The sequence below is a fragment of the Martes martes genome, assembly GCF_963455335.1.
Source record: "Martes martes genome assembly, chromosome: 3".
NCBI classification, from domain to species: domain Eukaryota; kingdom Metazoa; phylum Chordata; class Mammalia; order Carnivora; family Mustelidae; genus Martes; species Martes martes.
Genome location: NC_137890.1, coordinates 154,532,473 through 154,556,632, shown reverse-complemented (window position 1 = coordinate 154,556,632; position 24,160 = coordinate 154,532,473).

Here is a 24,160-nt window from a genome sequence, read left to right as displayed (position 1 = left end):
TGCTACCCACAGGCGCTGCCCACAAAAGGAGGCTCATGGGGACAGACATGACCAGTGGTTGTCTGGGACCTCCCCGAGAAGAGTGGGACTGGACACAGAAGCTGAGGGGTCCTCTGAAGGAGCCAATAGGGGGAGGCCATTAGCACCCCACCCTGTTCTAGAAGGTGAGACTCAGCGATGTACCTCCTTGTCTGCAACAGTAAGGAGTCAAGTGCTCCAGAAGTAAGAGTTAACGTTTATCGGGTACGCAATATGCTCTCTTGGAAACACATTACCTTAATTATGTCATCCAACCACCAGAGCAGAATGGAATGATGGTATAACATTGACTCAGAGGCAGTAAGGCAACTCCCATCTCGGTGTCTAGAGTCACCGGTCTTAGCAATGACACCAAACTATGACCAGGGTGAGCGGCTGACATGGGAAGCCTGGTCAGAGGGCTGTTCTGAAGTGTTCTGTGCCACAGCCCAGAGCAGTGGCAGGGGGGTAAAGATGAAGGGAAGGCTTTGGTAACATCTTCCAAGAGAGAACTTGCACAACACTGTCTATAAGTAGATACAGTGGGTAAAAAGGATACATAACTAGAGGAGGTTGAGATGTCAGCTGATTTGGGTTTGATACCTCTTCTCAGATCAATTTTGGCAACTTATAAATATATTGGAAAGACATGGACCACATGCAGATTCCTAAATTTATGAGCTTAAATTATGCATGCGATATTATTTGTCTAATTTGCTGAATAGGTAATACGTTCACTTTGAAGAGCTAAAAGTATCAAAGTGTATATGGTAAAGATCTCCATCCTCTGTCTGCATCTGATTAGTCCTCACTGTGCAGGACATCCAACATACCTCCCGTTCCTCAGTTTCTGATGCATTCTTCCAGAACCTTTAATACACATGGGAGCAAAGACAAAGCGTATCCACCATTTTTTACACCAATTAAAGCATTCTATATACACACAGTTTTTCCAGGTTAGAACATAAAATCTTGTCTCATTTTTTTTCATGGCAGCACAGTAGTATGGGGAATGGTTATAACACATTTGGTGTATCCTATTAAGAGACATTTACTTATTTGTCACTATTAAGAACTTTTCTTCTATGGGGACAAAAATCATGTTATTTGTCTTAAAAGTTTTAGTTTGTTTTATCTCTGGGTATATTCTCTTTTTTGAAATCCAAAGGCTATAGGTTTTCATTTCTTTCTTTTTTCCCCTTGGTCACACTTCTTGAAAGCTTCTATTTTGCTTGTCTTTTCAAAGAACCTGATCTTGGCTCTATTTAGTATGTCTACCCATTTTATTTCTACCTTATCATGTTCCTTTGTCATAATGAATACCTGATTGGGGGGGGCTTATTTTTCTGTAACTTCTTGAGTTGAATACTTAAATTCTTTAATCTTTCTTCTCCACTAGTAAAGGATTATGGAGCTATGACTTTAAATTGACAACATACAAGTTTAATCTGAATTTTATTGTCATTATTTGTTCTAATTCATTTGTAAATCCACTTTGACATGAATTAATTTGCTCTTTGACTCAAAACTATTTGAAAGAGTTCCTTCAGAATGTCCTAGTACTTAAGTTTCATTTTTCACTTTTTATTTGTGGTCTGTTTCTAGATTTAATGTCTTTTGGTTAAATAATCTGACCTACATAATTTTGACTTTGGAGTATGTAATCAAGTTTTCCTTTAGCCTATATATAACCAACTTCTGTAAATATTCCATGGTTACTTGGGGGGAAAAAACTTTGTGTCTATTTGCAGGGTACAAAATTCAATACATGTCTATTAAAATAAATATGTTAATTGTAATGTGCGGTCCTCTTCCTTCCTTATTTTAATTCTTGTCTCCATCTGGCCAAGTCTGAGTTGGTGCCTTCATGTCTGCCATTATTATTGTGTCTTGATCATTTCTTTTAGCAATTCTAGGGATTTGCACTTTACATATTTCAGTGCGGTGCTGTTTGTACATCAAACACATTTATGACTTTACACATCCCAAAGCACTTTTATGGAGTAGAAAGTAAGCACCCAAGAGCTGCATTACTTCTTCATTTACAGACTGGGCTATGGAACCACTTTCCTGCCTCTTGTGGAATCTCTTAAACCACCAAATTTGGCCAGACCGCAGAGTGCACAGAAATCCGTTTGCTCAGTAATTTTACTGATATTCTCAGAAACTCAGCCAGTATCTTTTCCCTGAATGTAATCCAGCCATTTCATGGAGCTCATTAGCTCTCCCAAGGTATGAGTTTACAATTTCTTAAATCATGGGGTCACCATAACAAAACAAGCAGGGGCTAATTTGTACCCAGACACAAGTTTCTACTCTTGGCAAAACTTGCTCTATTTCAGCCCAAAAAGTTTACTGTAAAGATGAAAAACTCTACCACAGTTTGTGGGACTTTCAAAGTGATGTCAAGTCAAGCTATAATTCACATTTTGCTTTGCTAAATAAAGTTCACCTTATTGCAATAGGGAAGAAGTTTAAACACATTTCCCAGTCCTGAGTTCATGTGCATCCATATTTGGGGGTTGATAACTCATGGAATTTGGAGAAGCAGTACAAGGGATTTTTTTTTCCCTCTTGACATCTTTCTGGCAAAATATTATTTTAAATATCTATCTATCTATCTATACCTCTATGCGCTTATGCTACCATTTCTTAACATTAACTCCTATAAGTGGAACTCTAACATCAAAGGATGAGAAACTTAGGATTTTAATATGCAATCTGATATTGCTCTTTGCAAAGCTGGTCCCAATCCACACAATTTGGTGTGGAGCAATGACTGCCCATTGCCCTTGCCACACCAGATGGTATCAGTCTCGGATCTTTTCGACCTGGCAGAGCAAATGTTTCAACCCTGCAATTTGCATTTCTTTAGTCGCTGGTAGGTTTTACAAATTTCCTAAATTTGTTTATTTATTTTTCCAGTTTTATGGAGATACAATTGACATATCATATTGTTTAAGTTTAAGGTGTACAACATAAGGATTTGATATACATAAGTATTACAAAGCCATCACCACAATAAAATCAGTTAATGTTCATCACCTCACACAGTTACGATTGGTTTTCTCCTTGTAAGGAGAACCTTTAAGATTTACTCTCTTAGCAACTTGCAAACACACAACACAGCATTGTTGACAACACTCAGCAGACTGTACAATATCTACTGCAACTGAAAGGCCATTTGCATTTCTTCTGTTAGTTGCCTGTTCCTATTTACTGTCCATTTTTCTATTGGATTATTTGTATTTTTTTTTTCTTTTTGAAATCTTTCAGAGCTCTGTGGAGGGGTTTGCCTCTTCTGCCATCTTGATGTGAGATTTTCAAAGCATTCTAGATTCGATTCTTTTACATGTCTGACCCAGCAGAGTTATTCTTAACAATCATTTCTCATATAAAAATACCCCACAAAGTAGATTGCTATTGTTATTCCCATTTTACAGGCACCGAAAATGGAACTCAGAGGTTCAGTGCTTGGGAACTGACTAAAAACCAGGACAGGGATCTGAAGTTCCAACCACATCTTGTCCTCAGTCTCCTGAAGGCTCATCATGTAACTTTGTTCAGAGCTGCCACCGACTTTCTGCTACCGTGCTACAGGGCTGCTGACAGTGTGACCAACTTCCATTTATTGGACCCAGAAACATGCCGTTTCAGCCTGAACAACCTCTAACACCCTTTTTCTCCACCCTCAAAATCCTAACCTAGAAACACCTTGATGTAAAGTCCCGCCTCCTTAAATTCGTGGAGTTCTAGTTCTCAAGCATCTCTGTGTTTAGTCCAAGGGGAAAGTATGCTTGGGCTTGGATCTGTCTTGGGTTCAGACACCAGAGAGCGGTGTTGTGGATGGAGCTTGTCCCGAGGCGAGTCCGCCTCCCTTTTGGTATTTACCACCAACCCTGGAGAGCTCTGATCATCATCCTTCCTGGCCAATTTGCCCCAGAGGCTGCGGTTGAATGGATGGACGGATCATGTTATTAGCCATCTCTAGCTGATGCCAACCGGGCTGAACTGCTTCGAGGAGGAGCCAAGGGAAAGCTGAGACACACGAGGTGTCCTGCTTCTTGGCTGTGGCATAAATCCAGCATTTTTTTGACAGAAATACCACTACTTGACCATGAGTGGAAATCTGCATCCGGGGGGAAAGTGGCCACCCCCGAGTATGAAAGCCCAAAGGCCAATGCAGGTGCAGGCGGACAGACCCTGGGGAGGATCTGCACTCCAGCTGTAGGGGGCCCTCCCTGCTATCCAGTCCAGCGCAGGTGTCAGGGGCTCTCAGACCACCTCTGGTGTTATGCTTACAATCCAATATAACACCACATCTGTGAATTTAAATGATGCAAATTTGAAATAGCGTAATATTTTTAAATCGATGCATTTTTAAAAATTATTTTCGTTAACATATAATGTATTATTTGCCCCAGGGGTCAGGTCTGTGAATCTTTAGGCTTACACAGTTCACAGCGCTCACCATAGCCCATACCCTCCCCAATGTCCATAACCCAACCATCCTATCCCTACCCCCCACCCCCCAGCAACCCTCAGTTCGTTTTGTGAGATTAAGAGTCTCTTATGTTTTTCTCCCTCCTGATGCCATCTTGTTTCATTTTTTCCTTCCCTACCCCTACAACCCCCTACCCTGCCTCTCAAATTCCTTATATCAGAGAGATCATATGATAATTGTCTTTCTCTGGTTGACTTTAAATCGATGCATTTTAACTAGATGCAAAATATATGAAATAATTCATTTCCTTAAAGTCAAAACATCAGGAATCATATCATTCTAAGGCAAGCAAGCTGAAGACTTTGGAAACGTGTTCCTGCCCTTGTCACCTGGTGGCGCTATGTCCACAGGTGGGCTGGCACGCCTGAATTCCTCAGGGGCGGGGGGGGGGGGGGCGAGCAGGTCCTCTTCTGGCACTATGCAAACCCTAAAGATCCCACAGCTTCAGGAGTGCCCGCTTTTCCCAAAAGGCTTCCTTCCACCCTACCCCTCCAGCCGCTCTCCCTGCTACTGAGGCTTCACACAATTCAACAAACTTCTTGAACAGTTACCTTGTGCCAGGTACTATGCTGGTTGCAGGAGAGGCAACAAAGAAAGAGGACATAATACCTAGAAAAAGTGATGCTCTAAGGTCAAGATCATCCCCTAAGTAGTCACCAGGGTAATATGATGAGTGTAAGCAGGAAGCCTGCTTGAATGTGAGTGGAGGTTTACTCAGAGGGGCTGCCAAGGTTTCCTGGGAAGACATAACCTGAGACGTGAAGGATCAGAAAGTATTAGGTGAAAGCTGGTGGGGAGGAGGGCGGCTGAGAGAAGAAGTCAAGGCAGGTAAGGGCAGTAACGGTGGCAGGAGCAGGCGCACAGAGCAAGAAAGAGGGGAGGCCTCGGCAGTCCCCTCGCCCTGCAGTGGGCTCTCCGGCTTTTGAATGTGTCCACTGGGCTTTGCTGTGTGTTCAGAGTCAAAAGCACTTTGTCCTTGATCAACTAGAGATCCCCGAGGGACACACCTCAAGCCTGTGGCCCCAGACTTAATGAATTCATTGGCCAATGTAATTAAGAAGACCCTGTGTCCAGAGACTCAGAAGAACATGGCCTCCTGTGACCAGCAAGCCCTTTAGCAATCCCTGAAAACACAGACCCTGAACTTCACACCTCAGGGGTTTCTTGTCTCTGGGCTGATGGGTCTCAGTGAAGACCCCCTCTCCATTCAGAGCACGTCAGAAAGGACCATTAGTCCCATCTCTGAGCAAATGTCCAGTTCTTGGCGCTAGCAAAGCCATCCTTCCAGAAACCCATGCTGACCTCAGCTGTCCTTTTGGTTTCCTTTTTGCAACGTCAGTAAATCAGGGATGCTTTCAGCTCCCATTTCATAGCAAATGTTTCCTTCCAAGGTCAGAATATTTCTAAAAGAATTCAGCCCTGTCTTGTCCATTACGTGTAGGTTCATTTTAAGAAAACATTCTTAGAAACACAGATCGTCCAGCATTTGGCTGCACTGATTCTTGCCTGTGTGCTTTATTTAAATTTTTAAAAAGATTTTATTTATTTATTTGACACAGAGAGAGCACAAACAGGGGAAGGGGGATCCCTGCTGAGCCCGGATCCTGCCACGAGGCTCGATCCCAGGACTCCAGAATCATGACCTGAGCTGAAGGCAATCACTCAGCCAACTGAGGCACTGAGATGCCCAATACGTGTGCCCGTTTGGACAGCTGTTATACTTGATCCAATGGTGAGCCCCGAGTGTGAGTTTTCACCTGCTTACCTGAGATCCCTGATTTGTGGATTTCCTTAACAGCAAAATCAAGATGGCATTGATTATGTCTTGAGCTCTTTTGAGAATTAAACTCAGGATAACATAAGAAAAACACATAGCGTAGTACTTGGCGCATAGCATAGTACTTGGCTGAGATGATTATAAATATTATCATGTCTTTGAAAAAAGATTGTAAACATTTATTACAGCTTTTTAAATATGATGTAAAGATATATTTTTTAACCAGGATTTAAAGAGTCATTATATTCTGGTCTCTATGGAGCTCGGTTTTCTCTCTATGAGAAGTTGAATTTGGTTGTCTCAGTGTTACCACTCAGTGTTCACATTCTTTAAATGAAAACTACTATGAATTATCCCTCACACTGGTATTTGAGGCTCCTGTCTGGTCCTGAATGTTCACTGCGCATGACCAGCAGACTCCATTGGTTCCTGGCCACATTTAATATGATGGCCAACCACCCCCCACCCCATCCTCATGCCCCTGGTACACAGCAGCTGCCCCTGGCCATCATTTTCCTCCTTAGAGAAACACATCGATGCTTTCAGATCCATGAAACAAAGCCATCACCTATTTGTTTTAGAGTTTTATGGGTGTAATTCCCTTGAGACTCTCTGAAATAAACAGGACAGTTTCGATCTCATGGGCCCACAAAGAAAGGAAGGGAGAGGGGCCACGCACTGGGGAAGGCTGTGCGCTGGGAAGGGGAGGACGTGGTTGGGCTGTTTCGACACCACTGGGCTCGGTCAAGATGCTGTGCATGTGATGCTGTGGCTGACTTTCAGTTAACCAGGATTCTTCCTTCCCTGCATGGCAGCCCAGAGCCCTTCCTTCCCAGCACGGCACACCCTCTCTGCTCTACCGACTCCCCACTCCTGGCCATCCCCCGTGGCTCTAGGGCAGACACTGGACCTCAGCTGGGCCAGATTTTCACCTGGGGGATTTAAAGGGAAACTCCGTACAGTGGGTCAGGGACTATTGGGCAAGGCGCCTTGGAAAGCCGTGAGGGGAGCCTACACTCCATTGGGTGAGCCAGGGAGGCAAAAGAGAGCAGTCAGCAAAGAGAAAGGCGGGGCCCTAGAGGGGACAGGGCACAGCAGAAGAGACAATCCTGCACCGCCTCGCTCAGCTCTCGGACCCATATCCTGGAGCCCACTTTCTCTTAATCCAAACAAATGTCACTTCTCCTGCTTATAACCCAAGAATCTCACATTTTCCCCGAATCTACATTCATTTTATGTCTGTTGCTTGCAATATAAGAATCTGAGCAGGGAAAATCTGCTAGTTCCATAGGGTTTGAAGGCTCAAACCTCCAGACATTCAATGGAGATTTTTTTAGATGGCATTTGGATGATAAGGAATCTCGGAGGTTGTGACAAAGAGGTGGGGTTTAGCGAATTCCGTTTCCACTGAGAATATATCACAGCAAAGCGCTTCAAACTCATCATTCCTCATTTCTCTCTAGCACAAAATTATAGATGCCTGACGCTTAAGAAATGATCATTATGAAAGAAAAATAGATGTTCAGGGGACACTGCTCCCTGGCAAATACAACGAAATAAACCAAAGCAAACCCTGCTTTTTCATGTGAGTGAAGCAGTTCTAATTACCCACAACTAAATGCATGACATCGAATGTTCTAGAATGATCTGATTGCAAATACCCTATGGCACAGATCTGAAGCTGAGCCTGGGGTGGGGAAGGCTGTCAGGGGAGGACAAGAGGAAGTGCAGCTTGGGTGTGTTTAGGAGGGCAAAGAGGCTCGACCTACCCTGGTGATTTCCCTGACTTTTTGTTTTTTATCTCTAGGGAAGGCACAAACAAGAACACAAGAACTTAAATTTTTAATCATTATCTAAGTCATCCTTATGCTATGTCATTTTCTGGGGAATATGCACTTTATTTTAAAACAACAGTAAAACCAGGCCATGGAAATATAATCACTCCCCCCTCCTATGGCTATTCTTGCCATCCACTGTCTAGGTCGGGGTCACAGGGAAGGAGGAGCCAGGCATCTCCTCTAGGAGGGACCAGCTTGAGGTCAAGTCCCAGGCAGCAGGGCCCAGCACAAGCAGACCGTGTGGTGCAGAGAACGCTCGCTGTCCACTGTGGAGATCACCTCTGCTCACAATGCCAACTTTTCACTCTGTGCTGATGCCGATCCGGGGTGCAGGTCCTGGAAAACTGATAAAGAAGGGCATTCTGTGTCCAGCGGCATTACTAGGCACTCAAATGTGAGGCTGCTCCCAGTTCAGCCTGGTGTCTGCCCTTCTAACAGCGCTAATGGGAGGCAACGTGGAAGGAAAAGAGAAATGCAAAGGAAGAAAAGGGAAGACTGAAGACTAGAACGGGAGGAAGGGCAGGTGAGAAGACAGAAGGGGTGGGCAGGGGGTTGGGGGGAGCAGAGAGCAAGTGTACATCTCCCAGGAGGCTCTCAACACTTCCAGGAAGTCCCAGCTCTCCCTGAAGCCTGGAGAGCAAAACCAATTTCTCTCCCTCCTTCCCTCCTTCCTTCTTTTCCATCCTTCCTTCCTTCCCTGTGTCTTCCCTTCCCCACCCTCCTCCTCCCTCCATCTTCTCCTCCTCTCTCCCTTTCCCTTCCTCCTTTCCTCCCTCTTTCCTCCTTCCTTCCCCCTTCCATCCCCCTCCCTCCCTCCCTCCCTCCCTTCTTTCCCATTTCTCTTTCTTCAGAGCCTGAAGGCAAAGTTGGTAATTCTTCATCCTTAAAGAATTATGACAAGGTTTAGAGCTCTCGGTATGTGCAATGTCTCAGAAGTACAAAGAATTTATTATCTATTTTCCAAACAAAGCAATAATTAGATCATTCCAGATAACTAATATCATGTTTTCAGAAGCCCTGAGTAGATGATAAGCTAATATTTGTACAGTTGACCTTAAAATGTGACAGCTAAGAAGCTCTTGGAGAGATGCCCAGAAAGACACCAATTATTACAGGATTTAGCAATGCCATGTGAAAAGGAACTTTTCACAATTCTTTAAAAAATACGTCTCCAGTTTCGTAAACCAGTGTGCTAGAGTAACTGTGGGATTATTCTTTGACAGCATAATTACATTTTAATTGTATAGCAATTATGTGTTCGGTAGTAATGAAGGGGGGGCCCCAGTAGCCAATCGGCTGCCACCACTGTGACATGGAAAGACTCTGCAGCTCATGTTGGAGAAGAGGTGGCCATTTGCATCTTCTCGTTGTGCTCCTGCTTTTACAAAGATGGCAAGGACTCTCCAAGACATTTGGGCACTCACATTGTCCGAAGAAACAGCCACTGTCTGTCAAAAACCCAGCTAGAGGCTGTTTTACAAAATGTTCTAAGACATATTTAGGAAACTATTCCCCGTTGTGCAATCGGCTCCCAGGGGACAATGAAGTCTACAGAGGAAAAAGGGAGCCTTTTGCAGGGAGCTGGGTTGGGTGGGGAGCCTCGTCCAAGATTCTCCAGGGACAGTCCCATTTGGAACTGTTCTCCTTTCTTTCTGCTCTAAATGTGAAGCAATTCAAGCTAGAAAGCACGACGAGCACTAATGAGCAGGGAAGTGGCCGAGAATCCCAAGATCTGTGTATTATTTTCTCCCCATTTTTTTTTTCCACTACCCTTCCCCCACGGCCCTCACTCACAGATCTGCTGTCTGGGCTCGGAGGACAGGACAACTACAAATCTCCTTCACTGAAACTACTTTCCAAACCCCAGCTTTTTAAAGCATTAAACATTTTGTCTCCATTTGATTTTTACCCTTTGAAGGGATGAACATTGTGTCTAAAAGGGTAGTTGTGACCTTTGGACAAACCGGCAGCTACTGGGAAAACTGGAGTCCGTTTTAAACTGGATCTGGGTAGCACATTACAAATTAAATATTCACCAATCTATATTCGTAAAGGGTGGAGAAGTCAGTCGTCCTGGACTTGAAGGCGGGGCCAAATGAACTCGATCTGTTGCAAAGAACGCACAGTGTCTGCGTGCACAACCCTATGTGTCTCTTTCTCTCAATCTGTCTCTCATTTCTAGATCATTCGAAAGTTGAAGACTTTAAGTCCCCCTAAATATTTCAGCTCACAACTAGATGATATACTTATATCATTATATCATGTAAGGATACTCATCAAGTGTTCTTTAATTTTGTCAGGAAATTAAATATTTGTCATTTCTTCTTGGTTCCTAGACTCCCAAACCCAGATCTACCTTTCAGGAAGGCTGCACCTTGAGAATCTTTAGTGGAAAGCTGACCCGGAAATGCCAGCTCCTTCTTCCCCAGCATCCCTTGCAGAAGGGCATGGTCAATGTGACCAGCCTCCACCAGTCGGGCGTGTATCTCCTCTGTGGACATGGGAATTGGTGACACGGGAAGCAGGGATGTGGACCCTTGTTGTGGCGATGGGTGTCAGCTGCATCGAGGCCCTGGGTTGCCACGGCCGCCCCATGTGGGGTGGTGGCCAGCCCACATGGTGTGCAGATGGTGGCTGTGGTCCTGGAGCAGCCCACCGTCCCTTGCAGCCCGTTTCCCAACCCAGCCCTGGGGGCTGCCCCTTGCCTGTCCCTGAACTCTGCTCCGCCTCAGCCAGCCAGAGCTGCCCCAGCTGCCCCGACCCTGCCCCTGCAGAGGATTGCTCACACGCACCGCGCTAGGAGCAACACAGGGTCACTTATGCCGCGGATGCTGGGCCTTGGTGTCTGTGTCTCCGGAACGGTCCTCCCAGGATCATCGTGGAAAGAAGAGATGAGCCCATGGCTCATGTGCAGCGGAGCTTAGTGGCCGGGGCTCCTGTCCTTAGGATGTCCCCACCGTTTTCTATGCACAGTAGCCTCTCAACCATCTAATGTTGTTTGGAGAGAAACAGTATTTTTATCCTGTAACGGGACTGCATTTTACAAAGGTAGTTTTCAAGATTTTGCAATCTTCATGGAACCCCCCCAAAAGTCTGCTCATGTTCTCCCCATATCTGTGGGACCCAATGAAGAGTGCCTTCTGCAAAGAGTTAACCAGATCTGTGTAGCCTAACTACAACCAGATAGATCTTAAATCTTCCCTCCCTCTGCTCTTTCTCAGGGAGGGAAACAGCAATTTTTTAATTTATTTATTTTATTTTTTTATTTTTTTGCTTGGCTGTTAAATATGCCCATCATGAGAATGAAGCTCTGAGAGGTTAGGTGCCTTGCAGGTTTTAAGTAGCAGAAGCAGCGTTGATCCGGGATCTTGGGCTTCCCCGGTTTGGAACTTGGCGCCATTTTGCAGTAAACAATTAGGATATTTTCATACATTGGCAGGGTGGGGTGGAGGGGTTTCGGGGGAAGGGTGCTTCCTCATGCACAGAGAATGGGATCATAAAGTGGTGCATTTCTTATGAGAAGTGATTCAGTAATATGCTATGAGAGCCTTGAGAATATTCCTGATCGGCTTCCAGGAATCTGTCAGGGGGACTCAATCAGAGATACAATAAAAGCTTCAAACTCAGGGTTGTTTATTTCAGCTTTATCTATAAAAGCAGAAATTGGAAACGTAAATAAGTCAGAGGGTGGGAATGATTGAGAAATGATAATTCATCCCTTTGTGCAGTCATCAAAATCTGTTTTCAATGGCACTGAAACTGTTCATGAGGTAATGTTAAGCAGGGAAAAAAAAGAGAAAACTATATTCAGCATATAAATTATGTATATTTATGTTTTATGTATTTAATACCTATTTATAATTATATACATATATGTCACTAACACCAAAGTGTTAGAATGATTCTGTCTGGCTAGAAGGCTCATTGGTGGTTTATAGTATTTTCCAAAATCTCTACAATGAGATTTTGTGAGAATCTACAAAATTCTGTAGGGTGTCTTTTATTTTATGTATTTATTTTTATTTCTTTTCCCCAGCTCTATTGAGATATATTTGACATATAACATTAATTATATAAGCATAGAGTGTATAATGTGATTTGATACACATATGAATATTTGAAAATGCTACCATGTAAGTTCAGTTAACACATATAACACCTCACATAATTTTGTGTGTGTGTGTGTGTGTGTGTGTGTGAGAACATTTAAGAACTACTCTCATGACAACTTTCAAGTATGTATCTGGTATTGTTCACTGCAATCACCGTGCTGCACTTTTGATCCCAGAACTTATTCACATTCTAACTGGAAATTCACACCCTTTGAGCAGCATCTTCTGTTCTCCACCCCTCTCCCAGGCCCTGGAAATCTGCATTCTGCTCTGTTCTAGAATGCATTCATGTACTAAAATAAAAATGTGGATAGCCATGAATCTAGATCCCCATATTAAAAAGAAATGTTCTAATAAGATTAGATTAAAAGAAAAGAAACAAATAAACAACAACAACAAAAACCTGACAGACCCACAAGAAAATGACCAGAGGTGATGGGAAAGAGACAGCAGGAAAGCAAAGAGAAGGCAGACATCTAATATTGACATAGGACAAAGTGGAGATTTATTAAGAAAATACATTCTGGGGGCATCTGGGTGGCTCAGTGGTTTAAGCCTTTGTCTTCGGCTCAGGTCATGATCTCAGGGTCCTGGGATCGAACCCTCCATCGGGCTCTCTGCTCAGCAGTGAGCCTGCTTACCCCTCTTTCTCTGTCTGCCTCTCTGCCTACTTGTGATCTCTCTCTCTCTGTCAAATAAATAAAATCTTTAAAAAAAAAAAAGAAAATACATTCTGAAAAACCTTGTCATTTTTTTAAAAGATTTTATTTTAGAGAGATTTTATTAGAATTTTTTTTTAAGATTTTATTTATTTTAGAGAGCACGTACCTTTTGCGGGAGATGGTCATGGACAGAGGGAGAGAGAGAGAATCTCAAGCAGACTCCCGGCTGAGCATGGAGCCTGACGTGGGGCTCGATCTCATGACCCTGAGATCACTACCTAAGCCAAAATCAAGAGTTGGATGCTTAAATCTTATTTAAAAATTTTTTTTTAAATTATTTAAAAATCTTATTTAAAAAAATCTTATTTAAAAAAATTTTTTTAAAGATTTTATTTATTTATTTGACAGAGATCACAAGCAGGCAGAGAGACAGGCAGAGAGAGAGAGGAGGAAACAGGCTCCCTGCTGAGCAGAGAGCCCAATGCGGGGCTCAATCCCAGAACCCTGGGATCATGACCTGAGCCCGAAGGCAGAGGCTTTAACCCACTGAGCCACCCAGGTGCCCCAAAACCTTATATTTTTAATGAATGAATTATAGGACGTCCTCAGACTTCTTCACTGACTTGCTGTCAGCCAGAGAAGCCTGAAGGCACCAATCTCTTTCTGAGTCATTTTCTTTGTACCTAATGGCAGAAATACCAGCTGCAACCTCATGGAGTAGCTGTGGAATGGGATGAGATGAGCTGTGTGTGTATCACTCATGCAATAATGTGCCTAAGTAGTTGCTCAATACATTTCATTTCATGTTGCTGAACAGCATGGCAACAAAATATGCAAAGGAAAATTTATAAGACATTCAAAGGAAGTAGACAGAAATGTAACTATCAAATGAGATTGTAACTCATCGTTGTCCAAACTCAGACAATAGCGACCACCTCAAATTGTTGTCTGGGGGATCATGAGAGATACTGAAGGGTTCTGTAAACCATAACGCAGCATAACAGTGTTAGTTATTTTCAAGACGCAAAATAATATTTATGGGAAGTGATTACATTTTTTCCAAGGTCATAAAAAAATTCTCAATAAATCTTAAAGAAATCTTGCAATCCATGTTTATGACCCCAATATAATATTTAATATTAGCCATTTATATTTAAACCAGAGAAACTCCATCCCCTCTAACATTTTTAAGTGCTCTCCTGAATAGTACTTACATATAACAAATGAAATAAAGAATGCAATAGTAACTGATTTGGAAAATAAACATTATATATTGAAATCAAATTATAAATTATAATAATAAATCAAACCATGCCTTAAATGACATACTTTAATATTAGATTTTGAATGCAGGATTAGTTTATGAGCTCTGATGTAATTTGAAAAAAATCACAGACATTGGAAAGGTGTGGTAATAGGGGCGCCTGGGTGGCTTGGCCTCGTTGGTTGAGCAGCTAATTCTTGGTCTTGACTCAGGTCATGGTCTCAGGGTCCTGAGGTCCAGCCCCATCTCTGGCTCTGCACTCAGCGGGGAGCCCATTTGGGATTCTCTCTCCCTCTTCCTTCACCCCTCCCCCCACTCACACCTGCTCTCTCTCTCTCTAAAATAAAAAAATAAATAAATCTTAAAAAGAGATTTGGTAATAAAAAAAGTTTAAATCATATGAATGAGGGAGGCTGAGATAATACTGCCAGAAAATATCCAGACTCTATAAAGAGCTCATGGAAATGGAAGAAAAAAAATTAAAGGTCCAGCAGGTAAGTAGACAAAGGGTTCTAACCCACAGTGCATCCTTCATTATGAACTTGTCCATTGTAGATGGAAAGATAAACAAGAACACAGAATTAAATACCCATCTAGTTTTCCTATATGCGGGGCATGTTCCTAAGCAGTGACCTATTAATCCATTTCATTTGCCACCACGCTGTACAGTAGATAGTGTTGTTGTTCCCACTTTACAGATGGAGAAATGAATCCTGGGGAAGTGGAATGGCTCATCCACAGGCACTCCGCCAGGATGTGGCAAAGCCAGGATTTAAGCACAGGGTATATTCCCTCTTGGTCACTACCTCAGCAAGGTCGAGGGAACAGAGGACGCATGAGTGAAGGTATGGAGGCAGAATGATGTACCACGGTTAGGACACAGAGGCATCCAACAATGTGGCAATGCCGAAATAACCTCTATGCACTGAAGAACGGACACTGTCATTAAATTTGTAATTAAACCAACTCTGAGCTACTGGAAAGATAGGGTAAGTGAAAAGAACATCAGTTGCGGGCACACGAATGTTTGCAGTGATGGAAAACATGTGTGCACATAGACTAGCACAGGAAAGGTGCAGAGAGGGTGAGAACAACGGAAGTGTCTGTAAATTGTCACACAGGGTCAGGTGATGGCATTGGTCTTGCCCCAGATACAGCACCCTGGCTTACGGCAGGGCTAATTGGGGCACTGCGAGCAGGTCCCTGCCCTTCTACTCCTGGTGGCTCCCCATGCCTCATCCTTGAACCTCCTCACCTCCCTTGGGAGGACTTCTCTGGGTCCCACCCAACTTGGCTTTGGGAGTACTGGGTCTCCATCACAGCCTGTTTCTCCCCACTTGGCGAGGCTGGCTCCCAGACCCCAGAGGGTGAGGTTAGGTAGCCCCAGCTCCTGCCGTTGAGCCTGGCCTGGGGTATATCTGTTGAAGAACTCAGATGTCTAGGTACTGCAGAGGAAGTTCCAATAGCTTCATCACATTCATCAGAAAATGCAAACTTTCCCTATGAGAACACTGTAAATTTTGACCCAGAATTTCCCATTGTAAGGTAGGCATTCCGGACCACCGTACATGGGAGGAACGCTAGGTAATCTTTCAAACAGAAAAGGGAATGTGGGACAACATCTGCTTTTCTAATTAATTTTTAATTTTCATTCCAAGAGCTCCAATGTAATAACAATTTTTTAAAACCTGCACATTTTTCTAGATAGTAAATTTCACTGTAAAAAGACTTGGATGAGAACTGGCAGGATCTTTGCCATGGGCCTGGGAAGGAAGGTCTTCATTTGTTCCGTTTACCTCTGCAGGGCGGAGTGGCCATGGGTATATTTGCCCACAGTCGTCCAACTAACACAAGTCCACCCCCTTGAGGATGCACTGAACAAACCCCCAGGAAAAGCATTCGAGGTGCGTTAAGTGCAATACTGAGATCGCCCCAGCTTTTGGGCCATAGTAACAAGATCAGTGGGGGCACACATTTGCACAGCACCGTGTCATTTTCCAAGCTCTGAAGGTATCAGCTCACTTTCTCTTCCCGCCCTGTGAAGTTTGGGGCTGCATGCGCCTTATTTGATAGGCCCCCATGAAGCCAAGAGCTGGAGAGATGCATGCACCAAGAGTATGGAGCCTTCCCGGGGCCCGCTCTCAGCTCACCTGCGACCTCTCTCCTCTCATCTCCAGATGGCACCTTCGGAGGAGCAGGTGCCTTGGGATGCTAACTGTATACACACAGGAAATGAAGGTGAGGGGATTTAAATACTACTACTACGATCGCATAGCCAGTGAATGGAAAACCAAAAGAACCTGGGAAACCTCAGCAGTTCTGCTCCTGAACCCACAACCAGCACCTTTAGTTCTACGGCAGCAATTCTCAAAATGTGGTCCCCAGACCAGCAGCCACAGCCTGTTTGCGACCTGTCAGAAAGGAAGATTCTTGGGATTCTCTGGATTCTGGATTCTGCATTCGAGTCTCTGGGGAGGAGGCCAGCTGTTGGTGTTTTTGCCAGCCCTGGGTGATTTTAATGCTCTCATCCTTCCGTGTGAATATATGTAAACACACACACAAATGCACATGTATGATCACGTCCATACACGTGGCTGTTAGCCGGTGGGATGAGGACTCAAATCCAGGTGTCCTGACTCTTAATTCCATCCTCTACCAGCTGTTCTCAAGCCCTCCTGAACATTGGATCATTTGGAGAGTTTAAAAGCAACTCGTTAACAACAAAAACAAAAAAACATCGTGTCGACCCCGCCCTGGGACAATTAAGTTGGAGTCTGGGGGCAGTGCCAGGCGCTGCCTTTGTTAAAAAGTCCCCAGATGCCAAACAGCTGTTTCCATAGACTATCTCATGATCTCTGGCAATAAGTTTATATTCCAGGGCCAGGCCCTAAAAAGCATACCGGAAGCAGGGTGTGTGGGGGCGGGGAGCATGTGTGGGGTTACCGTAGGGGTCAGTCCCCGCTGTCGGGTGACCGCCTGGGCCACATCATTGGGGAGACTCCATGTTCATATGGGGTAGGGGGTCATCTTGGGCTGGTCAGAGCCCTCAAAGTGAGTTCTCCTGATTCCCTCCAGGGAGGTGTCAGGGGTCAAGTGGGCAGTAAGTGTGGAGTGTCGGCATCCTGTATGCAAACCTCGCTGTGGTGCCTCCTGGGGCAGCAGCGTAAGTGGGATTGCTCCCCTGCTCTCCCTGGTACAGTCTCACCCGCTCCTTCACACTATCTCTGCGGGCTTGTATTTTTCTTTAAAACTCCTTTTTTTAATTGATTCAGTAGTATTTCAGGAAGAAGGGTCAATCAGTGCATGTGTTAAGCCTGTCACTTCTAACCAAAAACATGTATGGGATTCCTTAATAGAGTCCTCTTGTATCCCAGATGTGTGTCCAGACATTCTCCCTCTCCTCCCTAAAAAAACAGCTACATCTCATCCTCATATACTTACTCGTTCCTCTCCTCCCACAGGGCCTTTGCACATGTGCCTCCCACTGCTGTTTCCTGCAGCGCCTGGGCCTGTGTTTGCAGCGTGTTGTAGTGTGCTTAATGTCTGTCTTCCCAGCTCACTGTAAGTTCATGAGGCCTGAAAACGTGTCTGATTGTGTGCATTGTTGCATCTATCTCTTCTACTCAATAAGTATTTTCTCAGTGAACAAACGAGTGCATGGGCACATGGGGGCTTGAAGGCATTCCAGTTTTGGCAACAGCATGAGCCCCATATGAACCGACTTTACAGACTGGTCAAGCTGGAGCATCTCAAAACTCCTCCACCAAGAGTGTTTGGGGCCACGCTGACCTATAGTCCAAAACCGAAGGTACACTAAGCCAGGCTTTTACTATGAATAGCACTAAGACCAGAAACACATGGGTAATTAACGCCATCCCTTACACACTTACTGATCTTCAGTTTCGGATGTTCAGAGTCCCGTGCAAGGCAGACTTAAGTCACCTACATCCGGTCCTTTCTTGTACTTCTCACCAATGATCTTGGCTGCATAATGTGGTAGGATCACAGTAAAAGGAAACACAATCCATGGGGTGTGGGAGAGTTGGTACTGGTGGAAGCATTAGGAGCCTTCAGTAAAAACCATAAAACAAACGAAGCTGCAGATATCGAGGATGGAGAAACACTGCCGTTTGCAGCGATGGGCCTTTGGGTGGCTGAACACTGTCTCTGAGCTGGAGTCCCTCGAACCAGCAGCCTGTCTGGGAAAGGTGGATGGGAACGATGGTGACAGCCTGTCCTGTAATGCAGTGGTTTAGGCTTCTTGGGCTGACAAGATTAAGTGAGCACAGTGCAGGACGAGACCTATTATGCCAGCCTTCTGCCCTATTTCTGCCCCTGCCTAAGCTCCCACGTGGGCTTTCAAACCAGACCTTGCCCTGAAAAACCTTCCTCTTATTCTACATAGCAATTCAAGGCCGGCTGGACCAGAATCCAGAAACCTGGCCTTTTATACCAGCACAACAACTAGCCAGCACGATGGGAAAAATCCATTGTCCCTGTTTGTGTCTCCTTATACAACAAGGAAGTGGGGCTAGAGGAGCTTTAATTCCTTCTAATTCTGAAATGTGGTGCTTCTTTTATGAGTTCTGAACTCCAGGGTCTTCTTCGCACAGAGGACACCGTCATGTCTTGCTTGATGACAGGTGGTGGGAAGGCAGTTTTCCAGGACAGAAGAGAGAAATCTGAGAGCCATGCCATCCCCTGAATCACAATGACATATTGGTGGAGATTAGAGAGACAGAACCCCACAGATTTTGGGGGAGGAAAGTCAGTGGGATCTAGGGAGTGTGTATCGGCTACCTATTGCCGCATAACGAATTTCCCCAAAGCTTAACGGTTTGAGACAACTCATGTATCCTGATTTCTTTGAGTCAGAAAGCTGAGCAAAGCTGTGCTGGGTCCTCTGTCTTCTGCCCAGGGCATCTGACAGGCAAGAATCCAGGCATCAGTGAGGAGTGAGCAACGGACAGCAGACTGGGGAAGGGTCAGCTTCCAAGTGCACGTGGTTGTGGGAGGGATTCAGTTCCTTGCTGGCGGTCCCAGGGAGGTGGCCCTTACCTCCATGGGACTCCTCTGACATGACATCACGCGACATCAGCGTGGGCAGCCTGGAAAGGGGTAGAAGGTCTGCTAGCAGAACAGAAGCTACAGTTTTATGTAACCCAATTATGAAAACGACACCCCCTCCCCTTTGCCACAGCCTACTGGTCAGAAGCAAGGCTCCTCGCACAGCCCCCAGGCGGTGGAAGATGACATGTTTGTCCGCCCCGTCAGACATGGAGTCTCCTGGGGAGTGGCAGAACTTAGATGGCACCAACAGAGGCATCAAGAGGCCACTGGTGCTGTGTTAGTGTCCAGGGTCTCCCTAACAAAACACTGCAGCTGGGTGGCTTCACAGCAGAAACATTGTGTCTCACAGTTCTGAGCCCCGAAGTCCAAGATCATGGTGTTGATAGGGCTTGTTCCTTCTGGGGCTGTGAGGGGGGACCTGATCCAGGACACTCTCTGAGCCTCTCATGGCCTCAGGAATCCTTGACCTTAGATACGTTCACATCACCTATCCTTTGTATACATCTGTCTCTGGGTCTACATTTCCCCTTTTGATAAGGACACAGCCACCAGTAGCGCCCACCCTAATGACCTCATTGTAAATTGCCCATCTGCAAAGACCCTATTTCCAACTAATTTCCTGGTCACAGGTGCTGGGGGTTGGGACTTCAACATCTATTTTGGGGACATGATTCAACCGATGACAAGTCCTAACACAAATATTATTTTTCTGACATAAGCCGTACTTGGCTAGGGTTTTGCCTTTTTAAAACTAGGCTATTGTTTTGTTTTGTTTTGTTTTGTTTTTCCCAAAGCACTGAATAGTTTTTCTGACGTTGGAGTGAAATTCACAAAACATGAAATTAACCATTTAATGTGAATAATTCAGTGACATTTTGTGCATTCACGATATTGTAAAACTACCACCTCTCTCTAGTTCCAAAGCATTTTCATTACCCCAGAAGGAAACTCCGTACCCATCAAACAGTACAGTTTCTCCCCATCCCCCCTGCCCCAGCCCTGAAACCACCAGTCTAGGCCTTTGTTCTTTGAGGATTTTTTTAAGTATACTGACCTTAGGGCGCCTGGGTGGCTCAGTGGGTTAAAGCCTCTGCCTTCGGCTCAGGTCATGATCTCACGGTCCTGGGATCGAGCCCCACATTGGGTTCTCTGCGCAGCAGGGAGCCTGCTTCCTCCTCTCTCTCTCTCTGCCTGCCTCTCTGCCTACTTGTGATCTTTCCTCTGTCAAATAAATAAATAAAATTATAAAAAAAAAAAAAAGTATACTGACCTTACTCTAACCCATCACTATACTCTTCACCCAAGTGTACCAGATAGCCCTCTAGGAGATGAGTGTTACTATTGCATTCATCAGTATTCTCCAGATATCTCCAGATAAACCGAACCAATAGGATGTGTATATATGGGGAGAGAAGAGTTCTATTTTATTTTTTAAAAATTTTGGTTACATTTTATTTATTTATTTGTCAGAAAGAGAGAGACAGCACAAGCAGGAAGAGCAGCAGGCAGAGGGAGAAGCAGGATCCCTGCTGAGCAAGGAGCCTGTTGTGGGACTCGATGCCATAAACTTGGGATCATGACCCGAGCTGAACGCAGTTGCTTAACTGACTGACCCACCCAGGTGTCCTGAGAGAGTTCTATTTTAAAGAATTGGCTCACATGGTTGTGGTGGCTTGGTGTGTCTCCATTCTGATAGGGTAGTTCCAGCAGGCTAACTCAGGAAAAAGCTGCAGCTCAAGTCCCAGGGCCATCTACTGGCAGAATCAGTCTCTGCTCTATGAAGGCCTTCAACTGATTGGATAAGGCCCACCTGCATTATGGATGGCAATCTGCTTTATTCAAAACCCACCAACTTAAAAGTAAAGTTCATCTAAAAAACACCCTCACAAAAACATCCAGAATAATGTCTGACCAAATATCTGAGCATGACAGCCCAGCCAGGTTGACATGTAAAATTAACCATCATGACTGTATGAATCTTCACTGCTTCTTTTTCTTAAGATTTTATTTATTTATTTATTTGAGAGAGAGAGAGAGAGAGGATAGGGGAAGGGCAAAGGGGGAGGAAACAGAGAGAGACTATCAAGCAGAATCCCTGCTGAGCACAGAGCCTAACAAGGGACTTGATCTCACAACTCTGAGATCAAGACCTGAGCCAAAAGCAAGAGTTGGATGTTTAACCAACTGAGCCACCCAGGCGCCCTGAGTCATCACTTCCTTTCCTACAGTGAGCAAGCTGAGTCCTGGAGAAGCTGAGTCACCAGCCCCTGGTGAGCTGGGGATGCTGTCTGAGCCCAGGCAGTCTGGTTCCATGGTCCACACTCTACCGCATGCTTCACCACCTGTCACATACCTGACTTAAATACACCGCCTGCTGTGCTTCTGCTGAGACCATGGCTCCCTCCTCATGCCAGCAGAGATGCGCTGGTGAAGGATGACAGCCTCCCTGGGGGTCTCTCCACCCTCCTGCTCTCGACCCACAGCCCTGTCTTCCCCTCAGTCCTGCTGTGGAGGGATGCCTTCAGGCTGTGGGGTGGCGGGGAACTTGCAGGAACTCCTCTGGAGGAAGCTCAGCATCTCCTTCGGGGACATTTCTGAATTCCACCAGTCCTAACAGTTATGTCCTAAGAGGGCACTGTATTGCCCCCTCCTTCCCTGCCTTTCTGATGTCTCTTCCCTCTCCCCCCATCTCCCACCTTCGCCACTTCACCCCAGTGTTTGTGGATCACACATGCCCCTGCCTATCCCTGCACTTCCTAGCCTCAGAATTTTCCATGGCATTTGCTAAAATAAACCAGTGTTCATCTTCCAGGCTGACGGAAATAGCTGTGGACGAAACAGGGGGCAGGCCGCACTTTCAAGTAGGCAGGAGCTATGTAAGGGGCCTCAGGACCCCAGCACCATGGAGGGTGAGGTCATAGCAGTCAGCCTCACTATGTCTTACAGCTGCCCAGGCCTGAGGGGTCTTCTCTGCCCAACTCTGGCTCAGCACCCATGTGCCCTGTGTCCCCTAGTAGCCCACCCTCTGGAGTCAGCTGCATCTGGACAACTCAGTCCTCTCTCCCCAGGCTCCTGGAATCGCGTCTGGTCTGGACAGTCCTCTCTCCACATTTCCCCAGAGGCACATGGTGTGACTTCATGTGAGGACACCTACCCCAATTTCCACAACCGCCAAGGTGTTTGGAAACCAGCCCCAGGACACCCAGCCCCAAACATGGTCTGAGGCCTACATGCTGTACAGCAGACTTCGCCTTGAATGGGCAAGTATGAGGGAGAGGAAAACCTTAATATTCATCTCAAAAAGCTATTCTGCCCCATTACAGAATGCTTTTCTGGAACTTTCTCGGGATCTCCTCAGGGTGGCCTCCAGAGAGAAGGATTTACACGGGACCCTCTGCTGTTGACCTAAACCCCATTCCCCAGAGCCTCAGCGTCTCCCTTTAGGGGTGACCATGAGGTGCCCGTCACAGGCACTCAGTTTGGACAGCCTGCCTCCTCCATGAGACAATGCGTCCCACAGCCAACAAAGCAACATCGAGAAGATGGAAACGAAGTTAGAAAACTGAGAGCTGGAGGATCCTTGGATTTCACCAAGTCCAGTTTCCTATTATGGATGAAGTCAAGAGCCTGGAAAATGAAATGATCTCTCCAGGCTGGTGGGTCCACGGAGGACCCTGCTTCCATCCACCGGCCGTCCGGGGGGAGCTCCCAGGCAACCCCAGAGCCCTCTGCGCGCCCACTGGTGAGGAGCAGCAGCAAGGAGCTCATGCCGGTGGAACGAACAGCAACTTTCCCCGGTGCCTGATGGCAGAAGTTACAGAAGGATCTTTCCAGAAGTGGGTATAAGCATTTCACAACACAGAGTGCTTTTCAAAGACACATTTCACAAAATGCCAGTCCTCGAGGAGATAATAGTGGGTTTTCAGAAAAAGAGGAAAGCAGGATGGCTGAACATTTCTGCTCTCTTTGAAAAACCACAAAAACCACAGCAGGAACAAATGTGACAGAAGAAGGCTTCCCGCCAAACATGGGCTGGTGGGGGGACGAGACTCCTTCTTTCACAACAGAGACAGAGACCGACCCTCTAGCCGGAAGTGAAGGATGTCTCTCTGGAGAACAGGCTGTTCCCACGGTCACAAAATACCCTCATTTTCCAAGAGACAAATGGGGTGACCTGCCAGCCTTCAGTCTGTGTAATAATGCAACTCAGTATTTATGAGACTCTGCAACAAAGGATAATTAAAAATGGGAACACAGTGAAATATAATGAGAACGGCACAGAGCTCTGACAACAGACACATGACAAGAAGTGGCCTGGGTACTAAAAACCAAACAGAGAGTTTCTTTTCATGACTCTTTAGATGTAAATTTAGTCTTGTAGGAGATTTAACATATCTCAGAAGCCACGAATTTACTTCTAACTCCATATGGGGTTGGTTTTGGGTATAATCGCATGGAGATCTTAGCTACTGTGAAGAAAGGAACCCCACATTTTAGTCCCAGTGGCTGAGTAACACCAGTGAGGGTGTTTTGAAATGGTTTGTAAAGCAGGTTCAGATAAATGAGAAATAAACATGAAGATTCACTCCGGGAACCACATCTTTTGGAAGCAGCACTGTGACAAAGGGAGGCTAAAGGGAGTTTGCATGGGCCCTCTTAATCATTTCCCTCTTTGATTTTTTTTTTCCCCTGCTGATCAGTGGTAAGTAGAATTGTTAAAATGCTCTGGGAGATAAAGATAATGACACAGCTTTTTAAAAAATGACCATAGTTAAGAGAATTTCAAGAGCATTATATCGGGGTCGGACCAAAAACTCATCCCAGAGAGCACTCTTCTGAGCACAGGCTGAATGTGGTAACCTTGGAAACAGTAAAATAAAAACAGTTTAGACTGGTTCACCAAACTGCATGTCTA